General features: G+C 41.7%; 1 pseudogene; it reads right to left on the reverse strand.

Annotated features, from left to right (window-relative positions):
- Positions 1 to 2,254: 2,254 nt before the first annotated feature.
- On the reverse strand, positions 2,255 to 4,415 carry LOC129366335 (NLR family CARD domain-containing protein 3-like; annotated as a pseudogene).
- Positions 4,416 to 6,078: the final 1,663 nt, after the last annotated feature.

The raw sequence follows: 6,078 nt of genomic DNA on the forward strand, positions 1-6,078 counted from the left end.
CTCTAGATAATTTCAGCTCATTTATTATTGTCTCTATTGCTACATAATCTAGATCAGTTTCTCTACTTCAAGGGTCTCAAAGTCCAGTCCTCGAAAGCCGCAGTCCTGCAACTTTACATGTTGCTCTGCTGCAACGCCTGAATATAATAACTAGGTCAATAGCAAGGCTCTGGAGAACTTATCTACACAAGGAGGAGGAAATTAAGACATTTCATTCCAGCGTTTTGTACGTGTGTCACATCGAAAAACTGCAGGACATCAGTCCTTGAGGACAGGAGTTTGAGACGCCCTGCTCTGCTGGTTTCTCTGAACATAGAGAATCTTTTCTAAATGTTGCTCATCTTCCTTTCACTGAAACATTTCTACTTATTCTAAAATCTACATTTGCTTCAGTACCAATAATATCTGATTTACGATGTTATTAATCTTCATATTTTAACTTCCTGTCCAGCCATCAGCTTCTTGTATTCCTCAGTAGATCCATCAGTGGAAGCCCCGCCCAGCCCATGATGCTCCTGGTTTGTGAAGACAGAGAGACAAACTGAACTCTGATAGGAAACAGTTTCAACTGATTTTCTCTCTCCAACCTCTTGGTTCCACATGGAGCTATATTTGGCCCCCTGCTGCTCTGAATACCATGTTATTGTGGTTCAGTAGATGGGTTGGTTTCCCAGGTTCATTCAGAACCATGTGGAAGATTCTTATAGTTTAATTGAGCTGCTGTTCGAAAAGTTACACAACCAAAATGACCAGAGATAATTTGAGTTATTAAACTGTAATAAGAAACAAAATGGGTTCAAAATGTTATCATTCATTTATAAATGACATGACTGTAAACTAAATATTTAATCTTCAAACTAAATGTTTCCCAGCAGACTGACTAAAGACATTTCTCCCTCTTCCTCCTCTATCAGACCTTCTCTGCTCCTGCAGCAGGTTCCTCCATACCTGAGAGCTTCCAGTCTCCAGTGTGGATCCTTCAGTCCAGCTGACAGCAGCTTCACTCCTGAGTCTCATGGACGATTGTAGCTCAGGTCCAACTCTTTCAGATGGGAGGGGTTGGAGGTCAGAGCTGAGGCCAGAGAAGCACAGCCTTCCTCTGAGAGCAAACAGCCTGATAAGCTGCAGACACACAATTCATCACATGACCAGAAAATGAGAACATTGAGGTAAAAACCAAGGACTGAAATGGAAATGTTCACAACAGGAAGATACTCAAGAAACTACTGCTTAACCTATTAATAATATGAAATAATAAAACTGTACATTCTTTTGTAGGTAATGAAAACCAACGTTTCCCTCATGATGGTTGGGAAAGTCTAACAACTGCTGGTTGTAAAGATCTGCATTGATGCTCCTCTGTTCAACTAGGATGCAGCAATTTGTCAAGTATGCAGAGTTACACCAAAAGTCAAAGCCTGACCTCCACTTTTCTTAATAAATCTCTTTTTGGTTCTTTCAGTCTGGAGTAAATTAAAATTAACAATTAATATGTGTTGAGATTTAACCTGGTCAACCATGCAACAGTCAGACATCTATTTTTATAACATATAATTACATCAATTTTAAAAGCAGGTAATAAACAGAAATCTGGTTTCACCAGGATTGAGAACATTTTACCTGAGAGTTTCCAGGTTGCAGTTTGGACTCTTCAGTCCAGCAGAGAGAAGCTTCACTCCTGAATCCTGCAGGTTGTTGTTACTCAGGTCCAGTTCTCTGAGACTGGAGGACTGGGAGCTGAGAACTGAGGACAGAGCTTCACAGCTTCTCTCTGAGAGGTTACAGACACTCAGTCTGAGGAGACAGGGAGGAAAATATGAAAAAGTTCTTAAAATGTATGATTTTTTCCCCCCAGAACAAATAATATCTGTTAAATATTATTTTTGAACAGATTGGAAAAAAAATCATACTATCCACATCGTTATGATACATGTACTATGAAATAATTTATTCTATATTTAGGCCTCCAGTCTTAAAAGACTGCAGTACAGCAGCCATCAGAGGCTGGCAAGAGAAACATTAATTTCTATAATGAACTGCATTATTCCAATGTCGCCTTCAATAGGAAAATTTATTTCTGTTGCTTGAACATGTAGCATTATGAATTGTCACCTATGAGAGCTGGTCTCTCTTTTACTCATCATCTGCTAGCAGCGAACATTGCGGAATAAACAAACTGATAAAGCATGACTCAATATTTATCTCATCATTGACAGATTTTTATCAAAAACAAATGCAGTAACAATGTGTGTCCTTACAGAGCTTTGTTGGAGGCTTTAACCACTGGCAGCAGCCTCAGAAGAACCTCCTCTGAAGCAGAGTATTTCTTCAGGTCAAACACATCCAGATCTTTTCCTGATGACACTAAGATGAAGATCAGAGCTGACCACTGAGCAGGAGACAGTTTATCTGTGGAGAGACTTCCTGAACTCAGAGACTGTTGGATCTCCTCCACTAGAGAACGATCATTCAGTTCATTCAGACAGTGGAACAGATTGATGCTTTTCTCTGCAGACACATTCTCACTAATAATCTCCTTGATGTATTGAACTGTTTCCTGATTGGTCTGTGAGCTACTTTCTGTCTGTGTCAGCAGACCTTGTAGGAGTCTCTGATTGGTCTGCAGTGAAAGTCCCAGGAGGAAACGGAGGAACAAGTCCAGATGTCCATTTGGACTCTGTAAGGCCTGGTCAACAGCTCTGTGATGGAGAGAGTTTATATTTGGTTTGGAAAAAAATTTAGATAAAAATGATGGTTGATTTTCCCATCAGGTTGACACCAGAGTTGATGAAGGTCCGATGAACATGAAGAGCAGCCAGAAACTCCTGAACACTCAGATGGACGAAGCAGAACACCTTGTCCTGGTACAGACCTCTCTCCTCTTTAAAGATCTGTGTGAACACTCCTGAGTACACTGAGGCTGCTCTGATATCAATGCCACACTCTGTCAGGTCTGATTCATAGAAGATCAGGTTTCCTTTCTGCAGCTGATCAAAAGCCAATTTTCCCAGAGACTCAATCATCTTCCTGCTCTCTGGACTCCAGTGTGGATCTGTTTCAGCTCCTCCATCATACTTGACCTTCTTCACTTTGGTCTGAACCACCAGGAAGTGGATGTACATGTCAGTCAGGGATCTGGGCAGCTCTCCTCCCTCTCTGCTCTCCAACACATCCTCCAGAACTGTAGCAGTGATCCAGCAGAAGACTGGGATGTGGCACATGATGTGGAGGCTTCGTGATGTCATCATGTGGGAGATGATCCTGCTGGCCTGTTTCTTATCTCTGAATCTCTTCCTGAAGTACTCCTCCTTCTGAGGGTCATTGAACCCTCTGACCTCTGTCACCATGCCAACACACTGAGGAGGGATCTGATTGGCTGCTGCAGGTCGTGTGGTTATCCAGAGGAGAGCAGAGGGAAGCAGTTTCCCCCTGATGAGGTTTGTCAGCAGAACATCCACTGAGGTGGACTCTGTAGCATCAGTCAGGATCTCCTTGTTGTGGAAGTCCAGTGGAAGTCGACTCTCATCCAAGCCATCAAAGATGAACAGAACCTGGAAGTGTTCAAAGCTGCAGATTTCTTTGGTTTCACTAAAGAAGTGATGAACAAGTTCCACCAAGCTGAACTTTTCTCTTTCAGCACATTCAGCTCTCTGAATGTGAATGGAAATATGAACTCGATGTTCTGGTGGGCTTTGTCTTCAGCCCAGTCCAGAGTGAACTTCTGTGTTAGGACTGTTTTCCCAATGCCAGCCACTCCCTTTGTCATCACTGTTCTGATTGGTTGATCTCTTCCAGGTGGGACTTTAAAGATGTCTTCTTGTCTGATTGTTGTTTCTGGTCTGTGTGGTTTCCTGGATGCTGTTTCAATTTGTCTGACCTCATGTTCATCATTGACCTCTCCAGTCCCTCCCTCTGTGATGTAGAGCTCTGTGTAGATCTGGTTTAGAAGGGTTGGACTTCCTGCTTTAGCAATTCCCTCAAACACAGACTGGAACTTCTTCTTCAGACCAGATTTAAGTTGATGTTGACAAACTGAAAAAATTTGTTCTAATAACACAAAAAGTAAAATCAGTAACTAAAAGATATTATTTTCTGAAGATGATGTTAATAAACATTATTCCATCTCTTCAAACATCAGTAAATGTGTGATTTATTCATCAGGTCAAATCTTCATAGAAATCCTCTTACTGTTCTCCAGACGGTCAGCCAACTTTTCCTGCTTCATCCTCCTCAGAATTCAGTGTGATCTTCATCACTGCCTCTCTGCTGCTCCTCCTCTGCTCTTCATCTTCACCTTCCAACACCTCATCATCTCTCAGACTCTCTGAATGTTCTGGGTAATCTGGACTCAGAACTTTCTGGATTTTCTTCAGCTCGTTCTTCACATAAGTGACAATGTTGTCCTCCAGCAGCTGGAACAAAATAATAGATGAAGGAAACGTCAGAGTGAAATAATGGAGCCAAACACCAGATGGATGTTGGACAGACTGAAAAGTCCTCTGGTCAACAAAGTGCAGCATGAAGGTGACTGTGAACAGAACCCATGGAAAAGTATTTGTTGTTCATATACAGACCATAAATATGGAGTCCAACTGTGTTTGATGCTGCTGGGCAGATGGACCCCTGAGAACGTCTGAGCTCTGCTGGTCCACTCTGTGGAGGAACCAGGAACAATGAGGAAGTTACAAACTATTCATCCAGCAGAATTCACAGAGGAAATTATCAAATGTTTCACAATAAAAACTCTAAAAGCAGAAAAATAGCCCATCACATGAACACAATACAAAGACATTAGAAAGAGAAAAGATGAACTACAAAGACGAAAAACATTAACACCAGATTGAACCAATACACATTTGAAAAAGTTGATTTTGAACTTGGACTTCAAACACTCCAAACTGTCAGCAGATCTGATGCTGGTGGAAACAGTTTCCCAGAGCTTGGGGACAGTGGAAGTGAAGGCTCTGTCCACACAGGTCTTCAGGACAGTGTGGGACATCCATCAGGTTCTGATGACTAGATCTGAGGTGATGTGGACATGGAAGAGGTCTGAAATATGTAGGTTTGTGTCCATGTGGGATCCTCTCCTGGATGTTATAGAGGATTTAAAATGGATCCTGTAGATCCTGGAATCCAGTGAGCTCACATTGTATCTGTCCACACAGAGACAATCAGAAGGTAAAGGTCCATGAAGTGATATCTGGATGTGAGCAGTGAACCAGGTGATCTAAGTAGTTGTAAAGATTTAATGTTCCTGCTGATCCCCATTAAGAACCAGCAGAACCTCTGATGGTCCACATCAGCTCAGTTTGGTTGAGTTCCAGCAGATCTCACCAACCACATCATGAAGCTTTCCTTCCCTGCTGAACTGCTCTCACAATGCACACAGGAACCAAGTCCTGATGGACCAGAATGGCTTTACCAGGTATTTCCCAGTGGAAATATGATCCACTGTTAGTCTGACATGGAGCCAGGAAGCAACAGAACATCATCATCAACATCCAGAGATAAAGATATGAAGGTGTTTTCATGAGAACAGAGCAGCTGATTTCTGTAGATAATGGATCAAACCTCTGGAAATATAACTGGAAACATCTGAGTTCTTACTGGTTCAGTTTCCAGAGTTACAGCAATTTGAAACAGCTCACCTCTCTGATGATGGAGATCCAGGAGATTTAAAGTTAATGGGATGATCCATTGACCCGTCACTCTTAAAGGAGACACAGCTGGGTTCTGGTTCTGGTTCTGGTTTGAATCTCTGATGGATCCTGAAAGAAAAAATTTCATTAGAAACTTTCTGTTTGCTTTGAAGATAATAATTATGACTGTAAAATAAAAAGCTGTAAACCAAAAACAGAACCGGACAGATCATCAACCTGATGTTCTAAATGATTCCTATCAGAACCGGTCCAATCCTCCAACATGTTCCTGATCATTAATCCTCCTGAATAATGTCCAGCCTTCTTTAAAGAGCAGAAAGAATTGTTTCTGAGACCAACATGTTGGTTTGAAATGACTGAGAGAACAGTTTGGTGATCTTAGTGTTGAGCTCTGACATGGAACAGAACCAGGAATCAT

This window comes from Poeciliopsis prolifica, unplaced genomic scaffold (genome assembly GCF_027474105.1).
Source record: "Poeciliopsis prolifica strain line A6 unplaced genomic scaffold, Auburn_PproV2 SCAFFOLD015, whole genome shotgun sequence".
In the NCBI taxonomy this organism is placed as follows: domain Eukaryota; kingdom Metazoa; phylum Chordata; class Actinopteri; order Cyprinodontiformes; family Poeciliidae; genus Poeciliopsis; species Poeciliopsis prolifica.